Source organism: Euprymna scolopes, chromosome 2 (assembly GCF_053919585.1).
Source record: "Euprymna scolopes isolate OS-2025 chromosome 2, ASM5391958v1, whole genome shotgun sequence".
NCBI lineage: Eukaryota > Metazoa > Mollusca > Cephalopoda > Sepiida > Sepiolidae > Euprymna > Euprymna scolopes.
The window spans coordinates 86,717,682-86,740,657 of NC_136483.1; the positions used below are offsets into that span (position 1 = coordinate 86,717,682).

Here is a 22,976-nt window from a genome sequence, read left to right on the forward strand (position 1 = left end):
TTGAAGGCACTTGTCTGCAAGTAAAGACATTTTACTTGAATTCAAAATTTTCCAGATAATTAAATAAGGTCTAGTCATATATATGCCTCACAAAATTAAAAAAAGTATTAAACAAGTGGAGAATCGGGGCATCGATCCCCGTACCTCTCGCATGCTAAGCGAGCGCTTTACCATCTGAGCTAATTCCCCATGTCCGCATTCTCCTACTATCATAATCCCAATATTTTATGAATAAATGAAAATATTAAAAGCTTGAAGGCACTTGTCTGCAAGTAAAGACATTTTACTTTAATTCAAAAATTTCCAGATAATTAAATAAGGTCTAGTCATATATATGCCTCAGAAAATTAAAAAAGTATTAAACAAGTGGAGAATCGGGGCATCGATCCCCGTACCTCTCGCATGCTAAGCGAGCGCTCTACCATCTGAGCTAATTCCCCATGTCCGCATTCTCCTACTATCATAATCCCAATATTTTATGAATAAATGAAAATATTAAAAGCTTGAAGGCACTTGTCTGCAAGTAAAGACATTTTACTTGAATTCAAAAATTTCCAGATAATTAAATAAGGTCTAGTCATATATATGCATCAGAAAATTAAAAAAGTTTTAAACAAGTGGAGAATCGGGGCATCGATCCCCGTACCTCTCGCATGCTAAGCGAGCGCACTACCATCTGAGCTAATTCCCCATGTCCGCATTCTCCTACTATCATAATCCCAATATTTTATGAATAAATGAAAATATTAAAAGCTTGAAGGCACTTGTCTGCAAGTAAAGACATTTTACTTTAATTCAAAAATTTCCAGATAATTAAATAAGGTCTAGTCATATATATGCCTCAGAAAATTAAAAAAGTATTAAACAAGTGGAGAATCGGGGCATCGATCCCCGTACCTCTCGCATGCTAAGCGAGCGCACTACCATCTGAGCTAATTCCCCATGTCCGCATTCTCCTACTATCATAATCCCAATATTTTATGAATAAATGAAAATATTAAAAGCTTGAAGGCACTTGTCTGCAAGTAAAGACATTTTACTTGAATTCAAAAATTTCCAGATAATTAAATAAGGTCTAGTCATATATATGCCTCAGAAAATTAAAAAAGTATTAAACAAGTGGAGAATCGGGGCATCGATCCCCGTACCTCTCGCATGCTAAGCGAGCGCTCTACCATCTGAGCTTATTCCCCATGTCCGCATTCTCCTACTATCATAATCCCAATATTTTATGAATAAATGAAAATATTAAAAGCTTGAAGGCACTTGTCTGCAATTAAAGACATTTTACTTTAATTCAAAAATTTCCAGATAATTAAATAAGGTCTAGTCATATATATGCCTCAGAAAATTAAAAAAGTATTAAACAAGTGGAGAATCGGGGCATCGATCCCCGTACCTCTCGCATGCTAAGCGAGCGCTCTACCATCTGAGCTAATTCCCCATGTCCGCATTCTCCTACTATCATAATCCCAATATTTTATGAATAAATGAAAATATTAAAAGCTTGAAGGCACTTGTCTGCAATTAAAGACATTTTACTTGAATTCAAAAATTTCCAGATAATTAAATAAGGTCTAGTCATATATATGCCTCAGAAAATTAAAAAAGTATTAAACAAGTGGTGAATCGGGTCATCGATCCCCGGACCTCTCGCATGCTAAGCGAGCGCTCTACCATCTGAGCTAATTCCCCATGTCCGCATTCTCCTACTATCATAATCCCAATATTTTATGAATAAATGAAAATATTAAAAGCTTGAAGCCACTTGTCTGCAAGTAAAGACATTTTACTTTAATTCAAAAATTCCCAGATAATTAAATAAGGTCTAGTCATATATATGCCTCAGAAAATTAAAACAGTATTAAACAAGTGGAGAATCGGGGCATCGATCCCCGTACCTCTCGCATGCTAAGCGAGCGCTCTACCATCTGAGCTAATTCCCCATGTCCGCATTCTCCTACTATCATAATCCCAATATTTTATGAATAAATGAAAATATTAAAAGCTTGAAGGCACTTGTCTGCAAGTAAAGACATTTTACTTGAATTCAAAAATTTCCAGATAATTAAATAAGGTCTAGTCATATATATGCCTCAGAAAATTAAAAAAGTATTAAACAAGTGGAGAATCGGGGCATCGATCCCCGTACCTCTCGCATGCTAAGCGAGCGCTCTACCATCTGAGCTAATTCCCCATGTCCGCATTCTCCTACTATCATAATCCCAATATTTTATGAATAAATGAAAATATTAAAAGCTTGAAGGAACTTGTCTGCAAGTAAAGACATTTTACTTGAATTCAAAAATTTCCAGATAATTAAATAAGGTCTAGTCATATATATGCATCAGAAAATTAAAAAAGTATTAAACTAGTGGAGAATCGGGGCATCGATCCCCGTACCTCTCGCATGCTAAGCGAGCGCACTACCATCTGAGCTAATTCCCCATGTCCGCATTCTCCTACTATCATAATCCCAATATTTTATGAATAAATGAAAATATTAAAAGCTTGAAGGCACTTGTCTGCAAGTAAAGACATTTTACTTGAATTCAAAAATTTCCAGATAATTAAATAAGGTCTAGTCATATATATGCCTCAGAAAATTAAAAAAGTATTAAACAAGTGGAGAATCGGGGCATCGATCCCCGTACCTCTCGCATGCTAAGCGAGCGCTCTACCATCTGAGCTAATTCCCCATGTCCGCATTCTCCTACTATCATAATCCCAATATTTTATGAATAAATGAAAATATTAAAAGCTTGAAGGCACTTGTCTGCAATTAAAGACATTTTACTTTAATTCAAAAATTTCCAGATAATTAAATAAGGTCTAGTCATATATATGCCTCAGAAAATTAAAAAAGTATTAAACAAGTGGAGAATCGGGGCATCGATCCCCGTACCTCTCGCATGCTAAGCGAGCGCTCTACCATCTGAGCTAATTCCCCATGTCCGCATTCTCCTACTATCATAATCCCAATATTTTATGAATAAATGAAAATATTAAAAGCTTGAAGGCACTTGTCTGCAATTAAAGACATTTTACTTGAATTCAAAAATTTCCAGATAATTAAATAAGGTCTAGTCATATATATGCCTCAGAAAATTAAAAAAGTATTAAACAAGTGGTGAATCGGGGCATCGATCCCCGGACCTCTCGCATGCTAAGCGAGCGCTCTACCATCTGAGCTAATTCCCCATGTCCGCATTCTCCTACTATCATAATCCCAATATTTTATGAATAAATGAAAATATTAAAAGCTTGAAGCCACTTGTCTGCAAGTAAAGACATTTTACTTTAATTTAAAAATTCCCAGATAATTAAATAAGGTCTAGTCATATATATGCCTCAGAAAATTAAAACGGTATTAAACAAGTGGAGAATCGGGGCATCGATCCCCGTACCTCTCGCATGCTAAGCGAGCGCTCTACCATCTGAGCTAATTCCCCATGTCCGCATTCTCCTACTATCATAATCCCAATATTTTATGAATAAATGAAAATATTAAAAGCTTGAAGGCACTTGTCTGCAAGTAAAGACATTTTACTTGAATTCAAAAATTTCCAGATAATTAAATAAGGTCTAGTCATATATATGCCTCAGAAAATTAAAAAAGTATTAAACAAGTGGAGAATCGGGGCATCGATCCCCGTACCTCTCGCATGCTAAGCGAGCGCTCTACCATCTGAGCTAATTCCCCATGTCCGCATTCTCCTACTATCATAATCCCAATATTTTATGAATAAATGAAAATATTAAAAGCTTGAAGGAACTTGTCTGCAAGTAAAGACATTTTACTTGAATTCAAAAATTTCCAGATAATTAAATAAGGTCTAGTCATATATATGCATCAGAAAATTAAAAAAGTATTAAACAAGTGGAGAATCGGGGCATCGATCCCCGTACCTCTCGCATGCTAAGCGAGCGCACTACCATCTGAGCTAATTCCCCATGTCCGCATTCTCCTACTATCATAATCCCAATATTTTATGAATAAATGAAAATATTAAAAGCTTGAAGGCACTTGTCTGCAAGTAAAGACATTTTACTTGAATTCAAAAATTTCCAGATAATTAAATAAGGTCTAGTCATATATATGCCTCAGAAAATTAAAAAAGTATTAAACAAGTGGAGAATCAGGGCATCGATCCCCGTACCTCTCGCATGCTAAGCGAGCGCACTACCATCTGAGCTAATTCCCCATGTCCGCATTCTCCTACTATCATAATCCCAATATTTTATGAATAAATGAAAATATTAAAAGCTTGAAGGCACTTGTCTGCAAGTAAAGACATTTTACTTGAATTCAAAAATTTCCAGATAATTAAATAAGGTCTAGTCATATATATGCCTCAGAAAATTAAAAAAGTATTAAACAAGTGGAGAATCGGGGCATCGATCCCCGTACCTCTCGCATGCTAAGCGAGCGCTCTACCATCTGAGCTAATTCCCCATGTCCGCATTCTCCTACTATCATAATCCCAATATTTTATGAATAAATGAAAATAATTAAAGCTTGAAGGCACTTGTCTGCAAGTAAAGACATTTTACTTTAATTCAAAAATTTCCAGATAATTAAATAAGGTCTAGTCATATATATGCCTCAGAAAATTAAAACAGTATTAAACAAGTGGAGAATCGGGGCATCGATCCCCGTACCTCTCGCATGCTAAGCGAGCGCTCTACCATCTGAGCTAATTCCCCATGTCCGCGTTCTCCTACTATCATAATCCCAATATTTTATGAATAAATGAAAATATTCAAAGCTTGAAGGCACTTGTCTGCAAGTAAAGACATTTTACTTGAATTCAAAAATTTCCAGATAATTAAATAAGGTCTAGTCATATATATGCCTCAGAAAATTAAAAAAGTATTAAACAAGTGGAGAATCGGGGCATCGATTCCCGTACCTCTCGCATGCTAAGCGAGCGCTCTACCATCTGAGCTAATTCCCCATGTCCGCATTCTCCTACTATCATAATCCCAATATGTTATGAATAAATGAAAATATTAAAAGCTTGAAGGCACTTGTCTGCAAGTAAAGACATTTTACTTTAATTCAAAAATTTCCAGATAATTAAATAAGGTCTAGTCATATATATGCCTCAGAAAATTAAAAAAGTATTAAACAAGTGGAGAATCAGGGCATCGATCCCCGTACCTCTCGCATGCTAAGCGAGCGCACTACCATCTGAGCTAATTCCCCATGTCCGCATTCTCCTACTATCATAATCCCAATATTTTATGAATAAATGAAAATATTAAAAGCTTGAAGGCACTTGTCTGCAAGTAAAGACATTTTACTTTAATTCAAAAATTTCCAGATAATTAAATAAGGTCTAGTCATATATATGCCTCTGAAAATTAAAAAAGTATTAAACAAGTGGAGAATCAGGGCATCGATCCCCGTACCTCTCGCATGCTAAGCGAGCGCACTACCATCTGAGCTAATTCCCCATGTCCGCATTCTCCTACTATCATAATCCCAATATTTTATGAATAAATGAAAATATTAAAAGCTTGAAGGCACTTGTCTGCAAGTAAAGACATTTTACTTTAATTCAAAAATTTCCAGATAATTAAATAAGGTCTAGTCATATATATGCCTCAGAAAATTAAAAAAGTATTAAACAAGTGGAGAATCGGGGCATCGATCCCCGTACCTCTCGCATGCTAAGCGAGCGCTCTACCATCTGAGCTAATTCCCCATGTCCGCATTCTCCTACTATCATAATCCCAATATTTTATGAATAAATGAAAATAATTAAAGCTTGAAGGCACTTGTCTGCAAGTAAAGACATTTTACTTTAATTCAAAAATTTCCAGATAATTAAATAAGGTCTAGTCATATATATGCCTCAGAAAATTAAAACAGTATTAAACAAGTGGAGAATCGGGGCATCGATCCCCGTACCTCTCGCATGCTAAGCGAGCGCTCTACCATCTGAGCTAATTCCCCATGTCCGCATTCTCCTACTATCATAATCCCAATATTTTATGAATAAATGAAAATATTAAAAGCTTGAAGGCACTTGTCTGCAAGTAAAGACATTTTACTTGAATTCAAAAATTTCCAGATAATTAAATAAGGTCTAGTCATATATATGCCTCAGAAAATTAAAAAAGTATTAAACAAGTGGAGAATCGGGGCATCGATTCCCGTACCTCTCGCATGCTAAGCGAGCGCTCTACCATCTGAGCTAATTCCCCATGTCCGCATTCTCCTACTATCATAATCCCAATATGTTATGAATAAATGAAAATATTAAAAGCTTGAAGGCACTTGTCTGCAAGTAAAGACATTTTACTTTAATTCAAAAATTTCCAGATAATTAAATAAGGTCTAGTCATATATATGCCTCAGAAAATTAAAAAAGTATTAAACAAGTGGAGAACCAGGGCATCGATCCCCGTACCTCTCGCATGCTAAGCGAGCGCACTACCATCTGAGCTAATTCCCCATGTCCGCATTCTCCTACTATCATAATCCCAATATTTTATGAATAAATGAAAATATTAAAAGCTTGAAGGCACTTGTCTGCAAGTAAAGACATTTTACTTTAATTCAAAAATTTCCAGATAATTAAATAAGGTCTAGTCATATATATGCCTCAGAAAATTAAAAAAGTATTAAACAAGTGGAGAATCGGGGCATCGATCCCCGTACCTCTCGCATGCTAAGCGAGCGCTCTACCATCTGAGCTAATTCCCCATGTCCGCATTCTCCTACTATCATAATCCAAATATTTTATGAATAAATGAAAATAATTAAAGCTTGAAGGCACTTGTCTGCAAGTAAAGACATTTTACTTTAATTCAAAAATTTCCAGATAATTAAATAAGGTCTAGTCATATATATGCCTCAGAAAATTAAAAAAGTATTAAACAAGTGGAGAATCGGGGCATCGATCCCCGGACCTCTCGCATGCTAAGCGAGCGCTCTACCATCTGAGCTAATTCCCCATGTCCGCATTCTCCTACTATCATAATCCCAATATTTTATGAATAAATGAAAATATTAAAAGCTTGAAGGCACTTGTCTGCAAGTAAAGACATTTTACTTTAATTCAAAAATTTCCAGATAATTAAATAAGGTCAAGTCATATATATGCCTCAGAAAATTAAAACAGTATTAAACAAGTGGAGAATCGGGGCATCGATCCCCGTACCTCTCGCATGCTAAGCGAGCGCTCTACCATCTGAGCTAATTCCCCATGTCCGCATTCTCCTACTATCATAATCCCAATATTTTATGAATAAATGAAAATATTCAAAGCTTGAAGGCACTTGTCTGCAAGTAAAGACATTTTACTTGAATTCAAAAATTTCCAGATAATTAAATAAGGTCTAGTCATATATATGCCTCAGAAAATTAAAAAAGTATTAAACAAGTGGAGAATCGGGGCATCGATTCCCGTACCTCTCGCATGCTAAGCGAGCGCTCTAACATCTGAGCTAATTCCCCATGTCCGCATTCTCCTACTATCATAATCCCAATATGTTATGAATAAATGAAAATATTAAAAGCTTGAAGGCACTTGTCTGCAATTAAAGACATTTTACTTTAATTCAAAAATTTCCAGATAATTAAATAAGGTCTATTCATATATATGCCTCAGAAAATTAAAAAAGTATTAAACAAGTGGAGAATCGTGGCATCGATCCCCGTACCTCTCGCATGCTAAGCGAGCGCTCTACCATCTGAGCTAATTCCCCATGTCCGCATTCTCCTACTATCATAATCCCAATATTTTATGAATAAATGAAAATATTAAAAGCTTGAAGGCACTTGTCTGCAAGTAAAGACATTTTACTTTAATTCAAAAATTTCCAGATAATGAAATAAGGTCTAGTCATATATATGCATCAGAAAATTAAAAAAGTATTAAACAAGTGGAGAATCGGGGCATCGATCCCCGTACCTCTCGCATGCTAAGCGAGCGCTCTACAATCTGAGCTAATTCCCCATGTCCGCATTCTCCTACTATCATAATCCCAATATGTTATGAATAAATGAAAATATTAAAAGCTTGAAGGCACTTGTCTGCAAGTAAAGACATTTTACTTGAATTCAAAAATTTCCAGATAATTAAATAAGGTCTAGTCATATATGCCTCAGAAAATTAAAAAAGTATTAAACAAGTGGAGAGTCGGGGCTTCGATCCCCGTACCTCTCGCATGCTAAGCGAGCGCTCTACCATCTGAGCTAATTCCCCATGTCCGCATTCTCCTACTATCATAATCCCAATATTTTATGAATAAATGAAAATATTAAAAGCTTGAAGGCACTTGTCTGCAAGTAAAGACATTTTACTTTAATTCAAAAATTTCCAGATAATTAAATAAGGTCTAGTCATATATATGCCTCAGAAAATTAAAAAAGTATTAAACAAGTGGAGAATCGGGGCATCGATTCCCGTACCTCTCGCATGCTAAGCGAGCGCTCTACCATCTGAGCTAATTCCCCATGTCCGCATTCTCCTACTATCATAATCCCAATATGTTATGAATAAATGAAAATATTAAAAGCTTGAAGGCACTTGTCTGCAATTAAAGACATTTTACTTGAATTCAAAAATTTCCAGATAATTAAATAAGGTCCAGTCATATATATGCCTCAGAAAATTAAAAAAGTATTAAACAAGTGGAGAATCAGGGCATCGATCCCCGTACCTCTCGCATGCTAAGCGAGCGCTCTACCATCTGAGCTAATTCCCCATGTCCGCATTCTCCTACTATCATAATCCCAATATTTTATGAATAAATGAAAATATAAAAGCTTGAAGGCACTTGTCTGCAAGTAAAGACATTTTACTTTAATTCAAAAATTTCCAGATAATTAAATAAGGTCTAGTCATATATATGCCTCAGAAAATTAAAAAAGTATTAAACAAGTGGAGAATCGGGGCATCGATCCCCGTACCTCTCGCATGCTAAGCGAGCGCTCTACCATCTGAGCTAATTCCCCATGTCCGCATTCTCCTACTATCATAATCCCAATATTTTATGAATAAATGAAAATATTAAAAGCTTGAAGGCACTTGTCTGCAAGTAAAGACATTTTACTTGAATTCAAAAATTTCCAGATAATTAAATAAGGTCTAGTCATATATATGCCTCAGAAAATTAAAAAAGTATTAAACAAGTGGAGAATCGGGGCATCGATCCCCGTACCTCTCGCATGCTAAGCGAGCGCTCTACCATCTGAGCTAATTCCCCATGTCCGCATTCTCCTACTATCATAATCCCAATATTTTATGAATAAATGAAAATATTAAAAGCTTGAAGGCACTTGTCTGCAATTAAAGACATTTTACTTTAATTCAAAAATTTCCAGATAATTAAATAAGGTCTAGTCATATATATGCCTCAGAAAATTAAAAAAGTATTAAACAAGTGGAGAATCGGGGCATCGATCCCCGTACCTCTCGCATGCTAAGCGAGCGCTCTACCATCTGAGCTAATTCCCCATGTCCGCATTCTCCTACTATCATAATCCCAATATTTTATGAATAAATGAAAATATTAAAAGCTTGAAGGCACTTGTCTGCAATTAAAGACATTTTACTTGAATTCAAAAATTTCCAGATAATTAAATAAGGTCTAGTCATATATATGCCTCAGAAAATTAAAAAAAGTATTAAACAAGTGGAGAATCGGGGCATCGATCCCCGTACCTCTCGCATGCTAAGCGAGCGCTCTACCATCTGAGCTAATTCCCCATGTCCGCATTCTCCTACTATCATAATCCCAATATTTTATGAATAAATGAAAATATTAAAAGCTTGAAGGCACTTGTCTGCAAGTAAAGACATTTTACTTGAATTCAAAAATTTCCAGATAATTAAATAAGGTCTAGTCATATATATGCCTCAGAAAATTAAAAAAGTATTAAACAAGTGGAGAATCGGGGCATCGATCCCCGTACCTCTCGCATGCTAAGCGAGCGCTCTACCATCTGAGCTAATTCCCCATGTCCGCATTCTCCTACTATCATAATCCCAATATTTTATGAATAAATGAAAATATTAAAAGCTTGAAGGCACTTGTCTGCAATTAAAGACATTTTACTTTAATTCAAAAATTTCCAGATAATTAAATAAGGTCTAGTCATATATATGCCTCAGAAAATTAAAAAAGTATTAAACAAGTGGAGAATCGGGGCATCGATCCCCGTACCTCTCGCATGCTAAGCGAGCGCTCTACCATCTGAGCTAATTCCCCATGTCCGCATTCTCCTACTATCATAATCCCAATATTTTATGAATAAATGAAAATATTAAAAGCTTGAAGGCACTTGTCTGCAATTAAAGACATTTTACTTGAATTCAAAAATTTCCAGATAATTAAATAAGGTCTAGTCATATATATGCCTCAGAAAATTAAAAAAAGTATTAAACAAGTGGAGAATCGGGGCATCGATCCCCGTACCTCTCGCATGCTAAGCGAGCGCTCTACCATCTGAGCTAATTCCCCATGTCCGCATTCTCCTACTATCATAATCCCAATATTTTATGAATAAATGAAAATATTAAAAGCTTGAAGGCACTTGTCTGCAAGTAAAGACATTTTACTTTAATTCAAAAATTTCCAGATAATTAAATAAGGTCTAGTCATATATATGCCTCAGAAAATTAAAAAAGTATTAAACAAGTGGAGAATCGGGGCATCGATCCCCGTACCTCTCGCATGCTAAGCGAGCGCTCTACCATCTGAGCTAATTCCCCATGTCCGCATTCTCCTACTATCATAATCCCAATATGTTATGAATAAATGAAAATATTAAAAGCTTGAAGGCACTTGTCTGCAAGTAAAGACATTTTACTTTAATTCAAAAATTTCCAGATAATTAAATAAGGTCTAGTCATATATATGCCTCAGAAAATTAAAAAAGTATTAAACAAGTGGAGATAATTAAATAAGGTCTATTTATATATATATATATATACCTTTGAAAATGAAAAAAGTAATACTCAACTGGAGAATCTGGGTATCGATCCCCGTACCTCTCTCATGCTAGGCGAGCGCTCTACCATCTGAGTTAAATCCCCGTGTCTGCAGCCACCTACTATCATAATGCAAGAGTTTATGAATAGATGAAAATATTAAAAGCTTGAAGGCGATTGTCTGCAAGTAAAGAAGTTCTACTGCAATTCCAAAATGTTCAGATATTTAAATAAGGTATACTTATATATATACTTTAAAAATAAATAAGTAATGAGCAACTGGAGAATGTTGGTATTAAGATAATCAAAGTAGGTCAATTTATATATAATGTAAAAATAAAAAAACGGGATAAACAACTGGACAATCGGGGTATCGACCCCCGTACCTCTCGCATGCTAAACGAGCGCTCTACCAACTGAACTAATTCCCCGTGTCAGCATTAACCTACTATCATGAATGAATGAAAATATTAAAAGCTTGAAGGCACTTGTCTGCAAGTAAATTCATTCTACTTGAATTCTAAAAGTTTCAGATAAGTAAATAAGGTCTATTTATATATATATACCTTAGAAGATTACAATTGTAATAAACAACTGGAGAATCGGGGATCGATCCCCGTACCTCTCGCATGCTAAGCTAGGGCTTAACCAACTGAGCATCTGCATTCTCCTCTTATAATAATCACAATAGTTTATGAATAAATGAAAATATTAAAAGCTGGAAGGCACTTGTCTGGAAGTAAATTCAGTCTACTTTAATTCCAAAATTTTCAGATAATTGAATAAGATCTATTAATATGAATTTAGGAAAACTCGTCCCGGGAAAACTCGTTTCGGGAAACCTCGTCTCCGGAAAACTCGTCTCGGGAAAACTCGTCCCCTTTCGCCAGGTAGGAAAACTGGTCCCTTATTGAATAAATATCGATTGAAAACACATTTTATAATCGTTCTTGAAGGAGATATTGTTTTTTAAAATAAACTATAGCCCCCCCCCATAATATTTGTTTAAAAATAATTTTACTTGTTTAATGTTTTTTTCTTTTTTTCTTTTTAAATAAAATCGATTTTCTAAGTGTCCGTTTTCTACCTAACTGGCTAAGTTCTTAGTGGTTTAACTTATTTTAAAGCGTTTATTATGTTCATACAAAGTTAATTACAAATTTTTTTTTGTTCTTTTTTTAACGATGTTTTTTGGAGTCATAAAAACAATAAAAAAACCCAGAAATTAAAAAAACAGGGAGCGATTCGATTCTTCGTACGCTTTTGGTTTTGTTTTTTAATTATGATAGTTTTTTTGTTGTTATGTTTTTGTTTTCTGTCATACCAAATGCACTCATGCGTTATTTAAAATTATGATTGTATCAATTATCAACATTTATTGTCGTCCTGTCAAATTTTGCAAAAATTAACTAATAAATTAAAAGCGAAATATTTTTTTGGCGCGAGAGATGCCATTTGCTAACAATCTCTCGTTAACTCATTTTTAACTTTTTAAATTTTTACTTAAAAATTCTAAAATCAATCATTAAGAGAGAAAGTAATCACTAAATAAATTTATTAATCAATTTTATTGAAAACTCCCTATCGTTTATCATGTTGGTTGCTTTTCGAAGGGAGATATAGGTTTTATCCCCCCTCTCTCTCTAAATTATATTTTTAAAAATATTAAAATTTATTATTTTCTTTTTAAAACCAAATCTCCCTCAGTAATTTCTTTAATTTTCTATTTTTTAGCGATTATCAAGACCCCCTAAGATGTGATATACCGGGCATTATTTCTCGTTCTCCCGTAACACTGTATATGTTTTTTTTTTTTTTTTTTTTTTTTACCAAATAAACGATTCAAAATAAATTAAATAAACAACATAGTCGGCGAGATAGAAAAATCGATATTTCCCTTTTATAAACAACAATATATAAGTAAATTCTTTTTATATTAATATAAAAAAAATATGCGGTCTCGTTTATGAACATAAACGCTTTTATTAAAAAAAACAAAAAAACATTAAACAAGTAAAAAATATTATGGGGGGGAGCTATAGTTTAAAAAACAATATCTCCTTCAAGAACGATCATAAAATGTGTTTTCAATCGATATTTATTCAATAAGGGACCAGTTTTCGTACCTAGCGAAAGGGGGCCAGTTTTCCGGAGACGAGTTTTCCGGAGACGAGTTTTCCCGGGACGAGTTTTCCCGGCACCATTTATATATATATATACCTTAGAAAATGAAAAAAGTAATAAACAACCGGAGAATCGGGGTATCGATCCTTGTCCGTCTCGCATGGTAAACGAGTTCTCTACCATCTGAGCTAATTCCCAGTGTCTGCATGAACGTATTATCATAATCACAATAGTTTATTAATAAATGAAAATATTAAAAGCTTGAAGTCACGAGTCCGCAAGTAAATTCATTCTACTTTAATTTCAAAATTTTCAGATAATAAAATGAGGTCTATTTATATATATATACCTTAGAAAATGAAAAAGTAATAAACAACTGGAGAAATTCTACTTAAATTCCACAATAATTAGATAAGTAAATTAGGTCAATTTATATATATATACTTTAGAAAATGAAAAAAAGTAATAAATAACTGGAGAATCATGGCATCGATCCCCGTATCTCTCGCATGCTAAGCGAGCACTCTACCATCTGAGTTAATTCCCCATGTCCGCTATTACTGATTATCATAAGCACAATATTTTATGAATAAATGTATATATTAAAAGCTTGAAGGCACTTTTCTGGAAGTAAAGAACTTCTCCTTGAATTCCAAAATATTTAGATAATTAAATTAGGTCAATTCATATATATACCTTAGAAAATTAAAAAATTAATAAACAACTGGAGAATCGAGGCATCGATCCCCGTACCTCTCGCATGCTAAGGGAGCGCGTTACCATCTGAATTTATTCCCCATGTCCTCATTCACCGATTATCATAATCACAATAGTTTATGAATAAATGTATACATTAAAAGCTAGAAAGCACTTGTCTGGCAGTAAAGAACTTTTACTTGAATTCCACAATTTTCAGACAATTAAATAAGGTAAATTTATATATATAACTTTAAAAATGAAAAATGTAATAAACAAGTTGAGTATTGGCATAGCGATCCCCGTACCTCTCGCATGCTAAGCAAGCGCTCTACCATCTGAGATGATCCCCCATGTCTGTGTTAAACTATTATCATAATCACAATAGTTTATGAATAAATGGATATATTAAAAGCTTGAAGGCACTTGTCTGGAAGTACAGAAATTCTACTTAAATTCCAAAATTTTCAGATAATTAAATAATATACATTTATATATATTCCTTAAAAAAAAACAAAAAAAAACTATAAAACAACTGCTTAATCGGGGAAGCGCTGCCCGTACCTCTCGCACACTAAGCGAGAGCTCGACCATCTGAACTGATTCATCATGTTTTCAGTCCCCCATTATTATAATCAAAATAGTTCATGAATAAATGAAAATAATAAAAGCTGTCAGGCACTTGTCTTCAAGTAAAGAAATTTTGCTTAAATTCCAACATATTTAGATAATTAAATTAGGTAAATTCATATACATACCTCAAAAAACATAAAAAAGTAATGAATAACCGGGGAATCGCACCTCTCGCATGCTAAGCGAGATCTTGACGATCTGAGCCAATTCCCATTTGTTTCGATTCTCCATTAACATAATCACAATAGTTTATGAATAAATGAAAATATTAAAAGCTTGAAGGCACTTGTTTGGAAGTAAAGAAATTCTACTTGAATTCCAAAATTTTTAGATAATTAAATTAGCTAAATTTTTATATATACCTTAAAAAATGAAAGAAGTAATAAACAACGGAAGAATCGGGGCATCGTTCCCCTACCTCTCGGATGCTTAATTATGATAGATAGGTATCCCGAACAGGGTTGTAAAAAGAGGGGGGGGGAGAAACAGGAAATAGAGCTGAGTTAAGAAAGGAAATAAGACCAAATGAGAGCGGCAGTTGACATTTTTAAAAGAAAAAGAAAATAGAGAAAGAAAAAAAAAACGTTTTGGGAAAGAGAACGGCAGTTGACAGTTTTAGAAGGAGAAATACGATCGTTTTTGTAGTTTTTGAAATTGAATTGGTTTATGGTAAAAAAAAAAAGACAACGAAATGTGTGATTTTGTTTGTATATTTGAAATCGTAGTCTTTTGTTATCGATCGGCAGGGACCATCAAGAGACGTTAAAAAAAAATAAGGAATTTGACGTTACCGCTTGATTGGGGAAACGCATAGTCGGTGGTGTCATGGGGGCGGCGGATTGAGATGCAAGGAAAATTTGCGTCTGGGAAAGCGAAGGTTACTAATGAAATTGTAATAGACGTTGCACTGAAAGTAAGTATGAGTTAACTTGTTGATGCGAAACTAAAGGCATGAAGAACTGTAATAGAAAAATGCGTCGAGGAAGCTAGAAAGAATTGGCTAAATACGATGTGATCCCGACAGGAGGGGTGTGAAAACGTGCAGATTGCACTGTGTATGAGCCAGAGTGTGGAGGTTGAGAAACGGGCAATGTGTACTAGTCCTAAAGGCATGAAGAATTGAGTGATCAAAGGTTTAACGACACACACGGTATGTCTGCACGAGGTGCCAGAAAAGCTCTCATAAGAATAAATTAAAGATAAAGTAATGATTTGCCTGAGATCAGTTGTGAGACATTTAGCCTGTCAAATAAAGGGACGTTTGGTTGGAGAATTTTATTAAAATTAAAGGGGGGAAAAAACTGAGATTGGGGGAAGCAAGGTTCCTGTCAGCCTAAGAGCAATGAACCAGGTAGACCAGAAGTAGTTAACCGGGTAGCAATCTGATAATGGACTAGGTTGCAATTGTTGGTGCTGTCGTATGCATGTCGGGCCCTTGTGTGCACGTGGTGTTGACAGGCTGTACTATGGACCACTCTCTCAGATGTGCTAGGAAATAGAAACCAATGGGGATAGACAGGAGAGAAACTAAAGCATGTGCCCCATGGAATTTGAACGTTAAATCTTGAAGGATAGAACAAACGAAAATTGATAGAACCGTGATTTGATTGAAGAAAATAAATACATAAAGGGAACTGTTTCGTCTATTTTAATATTTGTATTGAAATATACTAATTTTTTAGAAAAATTTTTTTTAGATGAGGACTGATAACGTGTGTAATTGTTGTGTAGCATTCTCACCTGTTGTGAATAGGGGATCATTTGGCATGAGAATTGTCATAAGATGTGATATGAATTGTTTGGAAATGATGTTGAAGCATTTCAACTGTCGAATAGAAAATCAGTTGGTCTGAGAGCTTTCATGAAATGTGAATAATATATTGTTGGAAGTGATGTTAAGGCATTTAAACTGGTCTGAGAGGTTTCATAGTGTGTGAGGTGGTAAATTGGTTGGAAGTGGCATGAAAACATTTAGGCTGTCAAAGGAAAAAATCATTTAGCCTGGGAATTTACATAAAAAATGAAATCAATCGCATGGTAAATAGTTTTGAAGCATTTGAACTGTCAAGTAGAATGTCTTACAGAAACTGACGGTGCTGATATTATTCTGTTTTGGAAAAAATTAAAAATGCTTCAGTCGAGAAGGATTTCTCCTTCACAGGACGGGGATTGAATATGTTGAGTGTAGTGTTGGAACAGTTGTTACCCTTGGTCTCAGGCCAGAATGGCGCTGCTGGCACAAATTCCGGGAGTGAAGAGTAGGATTGCCTCGGTCGGGAAAGATCTTTCCTTCGCTGGATCAGAATGGTGCATGTTGGGTGTGGCATCAGGGCGGATGCTGCCCCGTATTCCGAGTGAGAGAATGCTTATGGGACACGTGAAGGTACAAAAAGTTTGGGTATCGTAGAGTTTAGTAAAAGCTGCACAGGAAAGTGTGACATTGTGCAAGTATGGTTTGGGAAACATATTGGCTGTGGTGGAGACCTAGTTTCTTTGCACCAGGGTAGTTAGGAGGAACGGTGTGCACCTCCCCTGGCTGGCACGTTGTGTTGTTTTTATATTTGGGACTGCTGTGAAGAAATGATGAGGTGTAAACGGAGATGCTCTGTGAGATAGCATGTGATGGTTGTGCAATAAGCAAAAGTGTTCTGCAGGTTGGCAGGAGATATGCAGTCCATTGAGAAGGTTCTGACATTGTGGAAGTATGAAATATCATTGGGAAATTTTCCCCGATGCCAAGAGGTGTGCATGAGCTGAGGAAGTGAGTTATTTCTCTTCGTGTAAAGAATTGAGTGGAAAAAAAAATAATGAATAAATAAAATAAAATACAAAAATAGGTTGAAAAATTGGATGTGTGTAAAAATAATCACCTAGCAAACAATTTTAGAGTAGAATTAAATAGGCAGAAAGGCCTGGAACCAATTGAGATCTCAGGTGACACATTATTCTGGGACAGCAAATGGCGATTGAAGATGGGCTGAGCCTTCCCAGTTACCGAACAAAATTATGGTTGAACAAGGACTTAAAATGAAAATCTAAAGAAAAGAAAAAGATTGTTTTGCATGCATATAAACCAAGTCGTAGAGAAGGACCGAAATTAAAAAAAAATTAAAAATGGAAAGCGGGGGGGGGGTGAAAAAAAACGTTCTGCATGCATATGGTCTGATGGGTTGTATTTAAAGGGAAGAAAAAAATGTTATACATGCGCATGGATTAAGTCGTGGAGATGGACTGAAAGTAAATAAGAAAAAAGAAAAAGTGAAAGAAACCCCATGGTTTGCATATACATGGTTTGATGAGTTGCAGTTATAAAGAAGGACTGAAAATAAAGAAGAGAAAACTGTTTTGCATGTACGTAGTTTGCAGTTACCTTAAAAGGACTAGTAAAGTGAAAAGAAAAAGAGGAATTAACCCCTGAGGAAAAAAAACTGCATGTGTAGATGAATATAGAATCTCTGACTCAGAAACTGTTGAGGTTGCAATTAGACTTTTTACTTGGGGTAATACTGGGTATTTTGTTTCTTTGTTTTTCTAACAGGGCTGATTGGAAATGCTTCAATGGCTGCATTTCCCCCATAAGGATTGAAGGGATATGACACTATTGGTGTCATGAATGCATGCAGCGAGGTGCATATTGCGGTGAGAGGGGGTGTTTGACCGGACGGGATGGGGTGAAAGAGTGCAGAGAAATGCAACACCTTAGCTAGGAAAATAGGACCAACTGCCTATATGTCACTATGAGCTTGTGAAAGGCAAAGCAGATGTTATATTGTCTCAAAAAGGGAGACAGATTTGGAATTATCTACATGTCAAAAGAAATGGTCATATTAGAAGTGACATTAGATGATAACGGACCACACACACAGTGCTGGACAAAGACAACCCCCTGGGGACTGCCAATAGATATCAGTGTGAACAACCACCCCCTCCCAGGAAAGGGGGGGGAGAGAGAGTAAAAGAGAGAGAGAGTTGCTGAGTGGACAAGACGAAGGGTAAGCTCTAAGAGGAAGAAAGAAAGGGTGTTTGCAACCACTCTCTGAAGGAGGGTTGGGGAAAAGGGTTGGATTTAGAAAAAGGAATTCTAAAAAGAGTAGAGTCGTAGCCAGCAAGCTGAACAGCTGGGCTGGTCAAGCGCTCCCGATTTGGGAGCCCTCAGAGCCTTATGTTATGATGTTAACTAGCCTGTGTTAATGGGAAATCTGTGACTTTACTGGTCTAGTCTTACATCGTTTCACTGCTATAGTCAGTCACCTCAATTTAGACAGCAGCTGTTATGAAGTAATGAAATTAATAAATAGTTTGTTATTGTTATAAACCGGAGTTCTGTTTGTTTGTGGTGAGGACTCTTGATTTTGCAGCAAGCCTAGAGGACCAGAGGAGTGATTGATGTACCCGGAGATTACCTATACAGGGTAAGAGACGATTCGATCGAGAAGCAAAGCGCTCCACCATGAAAACACAGTGGGTGAAGACGATCAACAAGCCAACTTGTGGCGGGACAATGTACGATCGAAAGAACACCTGTCATATCGGGTGGAATCCGACGAGGTTAAGGACACCCTGTGTGGTTGGTGCGGTCTCGGTCTCGTTATATAGGCATTCAATTCTCCATTGTAGGCATTCAATTCTCCCCTGTAGGCATTCAATTCTCCCCTATAGGCATTCAAATCTCCAGTGTAGGCATTCAATTGTGCCCAGTAGGCATTCAATTCACCCCATGTAGGCATTCAATTCTCCCTTGTAGGCATTCAATTCTCCCCTCTAGGCATTCAATTCTCCAATGTAGGCATTCATTTCTCCCCAGTAGGCATTCAATTCTTCCCATGTACGTATTCAATTCTCCCCTGTATGCATAAATTCTCCACTGTAGGCATTCGATTCTCTCATGTAGGCATTGGATTCTCCCCATGCAGGTATTCAATTCTCTCCTATAGGCATTCAATTTACTCCATGTACGCATTCAATTCTCCCCAGTAGTCATTCCATTCTCCCCATGTAAGAATTCAGTTCTCTCCTGCAGGCATTCAATTCTTCACAGTAGGCATTCAATTCTCCCTTGTAGGCATTCAATTCGCCCATGTGGCATTCAATTATCCACTGTACGCATTCAATTCTCCCCATGTAGGCATTCAATTCTCGCCATGTAGGCATTCAATTCTCCAATATAAGCATTCAATTCTCGAGTGTAGGCATTCAATTCTCCTCAGTAGGCATTCAATTCGCCACATTTCCCCCTGTATGCATTCAATTCTCCCCTGTATGCATTCAATTCTCCCTGCAGGCATTCCCTTCTCCCCAGTAGGCATTCAATTCTCCCCTGTACGCATTCAATTTTCCCCTTTATGCATTCAATTCTTCACAGTAGGCATTCAATTTTCCCCTATAGGCATTTAATTCTTCCCTGTAGGCATTCAATTCTCCTCTGTAGGCATTCAATTCTCCACTGTAGGCATTCAATTCTCACCGGTAGGCATTCAGTTCTCCCTAGTAGGTATTCAATTCTCCTCTGTAGGCTTTCAATTCTCCCCATGTAGGAATTCAATTCTCCAGTATAGGCATCTAATTATCCCCTGTAGGCATTCAATTCTCCCCTGTAGGCATTCAATTCTCCCATGTAGGCATTCAATTCTCCACTTTAGGCATTCAATTCTCCCCATGTAGGTATTCAATTCTCCCCTGTAGGCAATTGAATTCTCCACTGTAGGCATTCAATTTTCCCTTGTTTGCATTCAATTCTCCACTGTAGACATTGAATTCTCCCCTGTATGCATTCAGTTATCCCCTGCAGGCATTTAATTCTCTCATGTAGGCATTCAATTCTCCCCATGTAGACATGTAGGCAATTCTTCCCAAGTTGGCATTATTTAATTATATAATTAATTAATTAATTAATTAATTAATCGGTTTTATAAATGTGTAACCTAATGTGATTAGTTAAATAAGCTAATCACTAACAAAATCGGGAATTATCTCAGATGGTAGAGCGCTCGTTAAGCATGCGAGAGGTACGGGGACAGATGCCCCGATTGCTCAGTAGTTTGTAACTTTTTAAACAAAATTTTTACGTATATTTAATTTAATTGATATAAATACTTCCCTAGTGTAATCATCTTTAACAATTTTAATTCAACTGTAATTTCTTGACTTACTGACGGGTGTCTACAAGCTTTTCATATTTTCATTAATTTATAAACCATTGTGATTAGTTAAATGAGCTCATAAATAACTAAGTAGGGAATTAGCTCAGATGGTAGAGCGCTCGCTTAATATGCGAGAGATACGGGAATCGATGCTCCGATTCTCCAGTAGTTAGTTACCTTCTTCAAATTTTTAACGCATATTTAATTGCATTGATACAAATATTTACATAATTTAATCAATTTTTTTAATTAGTCGCCATGTTGAACCGGCAGGAATACTCCTACTTGGGACGGACGCAAAAAGGAGAGTTTGACGTGCATGTGTAACACTGAAATCACTTATTGCAGAGGAAACTGGTGTGGCAGGAACTGAGCTGGTTGCTGCAATGGCCGACAGAGAACACTGGCAATCGGATTTTGTTCACGTTTCACCTGCGTCTACTGGCATTGGATTGAAACAATAAAGCAAAAGTTAACTTTCTGTCCGAATCTTTTGCATTTATTACTATTCGATTTTTATTTATATTCGTTCTTGCTTGACTGGCTTCGCATTTTGATCGTCAATCTAATGCATTTACGGACGTTCCTCTTAGCATTAAACATTCAGATATGTATTTGGGAGGGTGGGGATCAGGACCAGGAGCCATTCGATGATAAAGGTTAATGAAACGGGATCGTTTGCGTGCGAAAGATGAGGAACATGATAGGCGTACTCTCATGGATCAATGCTATGAACTTTGCCCCGGCAAAGAAGCTATGTTCAAAGAAAGTTCGCTTTACGCTGGGCACATGAAAAGAGAAAAATATTTTATGGTTGCGGTAATAATGCAAGATCTTGTTATAAATGCCTTACAAGGAGGAACCAATGATTGGAGCTCAGTCGAGATGTAACGTTGTTCGGCAGCTAACACGTTTTATATTCCGTCGCAAAGTAGATAGGGAATAGAAAAGAACCTGGACTCGCTTTTTCTTTGCACAAACAACATTAATTTCCTCATTGTTACGGCTGTGCGTAACCCACGTGATTGTTCCTCTAACGAGATCTCGAACGTTATTCACGCCTCTCACGTGATCTCATTTTTAAAGTTTTTATTTTTCCCTACCGGGGATATCATTTCGCATTCATTTGCATGTAGTGACCGGCGAAATTACAATAGGGAGGACAGAGACGAACCACGTCTTTTATGTGAGAAATGTATCGTGGAGGAGAGATTAAATATTTTTCATCTATGCACACAGTGCCAACTAGCTACACATGCGTTTCATATCCGTATACTAAACTCTACTCAGCCATTGAACACCGTTGAAGTAAATGTTAGACTCAGAAGCGGATGATAGTTCATCTAGAAAGACTGAATTTCATAAATAAAAGACTGGAGGGATGTGACATTACACACATTTACACACGTGTTTAGCATGTAGGGACCCAAGACGTTGTAGACTCCGTCGCAAGGAACATAAGAAAGGAAGAGAAGTAATTCAACTCGCTGTTTCAAGTTTTAATATAATACTTTTATTCCTCTTTCTCTCGCCACGCATGACTTTACCTTCTCGGTTGCGATGTCATTTACGTCTCTAACGTGATCGTGATCACCAGTCTGTGCACCCGTTCTTCTTTTATAGTCTTCTTTTTCCTTGCCATGACGTCTCTTGGCACACGGCTCGGCCATTTGCATGTAGCTGCCATGCACGCGTCCGCGCTCTGTTACAGGATATCATAAGACTGGAAACACATCTAGGTGAGATGGACGAAGATAATAAATTGGTTGGATCATCCGTAACTGTACACATTTGGTTTTCATAATTAATTAGATCATCCGTAACTGTACACATTTGGTTGTCTTAATTATATTTTCTTTTCGTCGTTGTTTTATATTTTTGAATTTTTCCCTCGGTACCAAAACCAACAGAGTTTAAGCCATTGTTGAGATGGCTATTTCCCGGTTAACCGGAGATGTATCTGTGGTTCTGTGCAGTTCTGCAAGCTCAATCCTCCCAGGTTTTACCACCTTACTCTTTAAAAGAGGATTAGGTTATTGCTAATCACCTGAGGCGCTCCTATACTGACGGGGCTACTTAAGCATTGTTTTACGAACCAAAACGCTCTTCCTCTAAAGCGTTGGCTATTCAAATTTCACTTTCCGACTCTTGTGTCACATCATTCCGTCGTATGTGGGGGATATCTGAGTTAAGCGTTACAGTTGTAGTCTGGACCATGTTTGAATTGTGTTCGTTAGCCAATCAGCAACCTCCATTGCCAATCGCAAACCTACGTCGACCGTCGTTCCGTCTCAGCATCTCCACCAAACCTCTCGTTCTTCCTCTGTCCTCCTTTTAAACTCTAACGTTTGTACCACCACCTCCTCCTCCTCCTCCTCTTCCTCCTCCTCCTCCACCCGTTAAGCATTCCCTTTCCCCGGTGTCTATCAATACC

The 22,976-nt window shown here is 36.5% G+C and overlaps 25 non-coding genes across 25 annotated transcripts; all 25 read right to left on the reverse strand.

Annotated features, from left to right (window-relative positions):
• Positions 1–367: 367 nt before the first annotated feature.
• Positions 368–440, reverse strand: Trnaa-agc (transfer RNA alanine (anticodon AGC)). The gene has a single exon. It is a non-coding gene; the product is annotated as a tRNA-Ala (tRNA).
• Positions 441–1,371: 931 nt separating this feature from the next.
• On the reverse strand, positions 1,372–1,444 carry Trnaa-agc (transfer RNA alanine (anticodon AGC)). The gene has a single exon. It is a non-coding gene; the product is annotated as a tRNA-Ala (tRNA).
• A 429-nt stretch (positions 1,445–1,873) lies between these two features.
• Trnaa-agc (transfer RNA alanine (anticodon AGC)) lies at positions 1,874–1,946 on the reverse strand. The gene has a single exon. It is a non-coding gene; the product is annotated as a tRNA-Ala (tRNA).
• Positions 1,947–2,124: 178 nt separating this feature from the next.
• On the reverse strand, positions 2,125–2,197 carry Trnaa-agc (transfer RNA alanine (anticodon AGC)). Its single transcript has one exon. It is a non-coding gene; the product is annotated as a tRNA-Ala (tRNA).
• A 429-nt stretch (positions 2,198–2,626) lies between these two features.
• Trnaa-agc (transfer RNA alanine (anticodon AGC)) lies at positions 2,627–2,699 on the reverse strand. Its single transcript has one exon. It is a non-coding gene; the product is annotated as a tRNA-Ala (tRNA).
• A 178-nt stretch (positions 2,700–2,877) lies between these two features.
• Positions 2,878–2,950, reverse strand: Trnaa-agc (transfer RNA alanine (anticodon AGC)). The gene has a single exon. It is a non-coding gene; the product is annotated as a tRNA-Ala (tRNA).
• Positions 2,951–3,128: 178 nt separating this feature from the next.
• Positions 3,129–3,201, reverse strand: Trnaa-agc (transfer RNA alanine (anticodon AGC)). The gene has a single exon. It is a non-coding gene; the product is annotated as a tRNA-Ala (tRNA).
• Positions 3,202–3,379: 178 nt separating this feature from the next.
• Trnaa-agc (transfer RNA alanine (anticodon AGC)) lies at positions 3,380–3,452 on the reverse strand. Its single transcript has one exon. It is a non-coding gene; the product is annotated as a tRNA-Ala (tRNA).
• A 178-nt stretch (positions 3,453–3,630) lies between these two features.
• Trnaa-agc (transfer RNA alanine (anticodon AGC)) lies at positions 3,631–3,703 on the reverse strand. Its single transcript has one exon. It is a non-coding gene; the product is annotated as a tRNA-Ala (tRNA).
• A 680-nt stretch (positions 3,704–4,383) lies between these two features.
• On the reverse strand, positions 4,384–4,456 carry Trnaa-agc (transfer RNA alanine (anticodon AGC)). The gene has a single exon. It is a non-coding gene; the product is annotated as a tRNA-Ala (tRNA).
• Positions 4,457–4,634: 178 nt separating this feature from the next.
• On the reverse strand, positions 4,635–4,707 carry Trnaa-agc (transfer RNA alanine (anticodon AGC)). The gene has a single exon. It is a non-coding gene; the product is annotated as a tRNA-Ala (tRNA).
• Positions 4,708–5,638: 931 nt separating this feature from the next.
• On the reverse strand, positions 5,639–5,711 carry Trnaa-agc (transfer RNA alanine (anticodon AGC)). Its single transcript has one exon. It is a non-coding gene; the product is annotated as a tRNA-Ala (tRNA).
• Positions 5,712–5,889: 178 nt separating this feature from the next.
• Trnaa-agc (transfer RNA alanine (anticodon AGC)) lies at positions 5,890–5,962 on the reverse strand. Its single transcript has one exon. It is a non-coding gene; the product is annotated as a tRNA-Ala (tRNA).
• Positions 5,963–6,642: 680 nt separating this feature from the next.
• Positions 6,643–6,715, reverse strand: Trnaa-agc (transfer RNA alanine (anticodon AGC)). Its single transcript has one exon. It is a non-coding gene; the product is annotated as a tRNA-Ala (tRNA).
• Positions 6,716–6,893: 178 nt separating this feature from the next.
• Positions 6,894–6,966, reverse strand: Trnaa-agc (transfer RNA alanine (anticodon AGC)). Its single transcript has one exon. It is a non-coding gene; the product is annotated as a tRNA-Ala (tRNA).
• Positions 6,967–7,144: 178 nt separating this feature from the next.
• Trnaa-agc (transfer RNA alanine (anticodon AGC)) lies at positions 7,145–7,217 on the reverse strand. Its single transcript has one exon. It is a non-coding gene; the product is annotated as a tRNA-Ala (tRNA).
• A 1,431-nt stretch (positions 7,218–8,648) lies between these two features.
• On the reverse strand, positions 8,649–8,721 carry Trnaa-agc (transfer RNA alanine (anticodon AGC)). The gene has a single exon. It is a non-coding gene; the product is annotated as a tRNA-Ala (tRNA).
• A 177-nt stretch (positions 8,722–8,898) lies between these two features.
• Positions 8,899–8,971, reverse strand: Trnaa-agc (transfer RNA alanine (anticodon AGC)). The gene has a single exon. It is a non-coding gene; the product is annotated as a tRNA-Ala (tRNA).
• A 178-nt stretch (positions 8,972–9,149) lies between these two features.
• Positions 9,150–9,222, reverse strand: Trnaa-agc (transfer RNA alanine (anticodon AGC)). Its single transcript has one exon. It is a non-coding gene; the product is annotated as a tRNA-Ala (tRNA).
• A 178-nt stretch (positions 9,223–9,400) lies between these two features.
• Positions 9,401–9,473, reverse strand: Trnaa-agc (transfer RNA alanine (anticodon AGC)). Its single transcript has one exon. It is a non-coding gene; the product is annotated as a tRNA-Ala (tRNA).
• Positions 9,474–9,652: 179 nt separating this feature from the next.
• On the reverse strand, positions 9,653–9,725 carry Trnaa-agc (transfer RNA alanine (anticodon AGC)). Its single transcript has one exon. It is a non-coding gene; the product is annotated as a tRNA-Ala (tRNA).
• Positions 9,726–9,903: 178 nt separating this feature from the next.
• Positions 9,904–9,976, reverse strand: Trnaa-agc (transfer RNA alanine (anticodon AGC)). The gene has a single exon. It is a non-coding gene; the product is annotated as a tRNA-Ala (tRNA).
• A 178-nt stretch (positions 9,977–10,154) lies between these two features.
• Trnaa-agc (transfer RNA alanine (anticodon AGC)) lies at positions 10,155–10,227 on the reverse strand. Its single transcript has one exon. It is a non-coding gene; the product is annotated as a tRNA-Ala (tRNA).
• Positions 10,228–10,406: 179 nt separating this feature from the next.
• On the reverse strand, positions 10,407–10,479 carry Trnaa-agc (transfer RNA alanine (anticodon AGC)). Its single transcript has one exon. It is a non-coding gene; the product is annotated as a tRNA-Ala (tRNA).
• Positions 10,480–10,657: 178 nt separating this feature from the next.
• Positions 10,658–10,730, reverse strand: Trnaa-agc (transfer RNA alanine (anticodon AGC)). Its single transcript has one exon. It is a non-coding gene; the product is annotated as a tRNA-Ala (tRNA).
• Between the last annotated feature and the right edge of the window lie 12,246 nt (positions 10,731–22,976).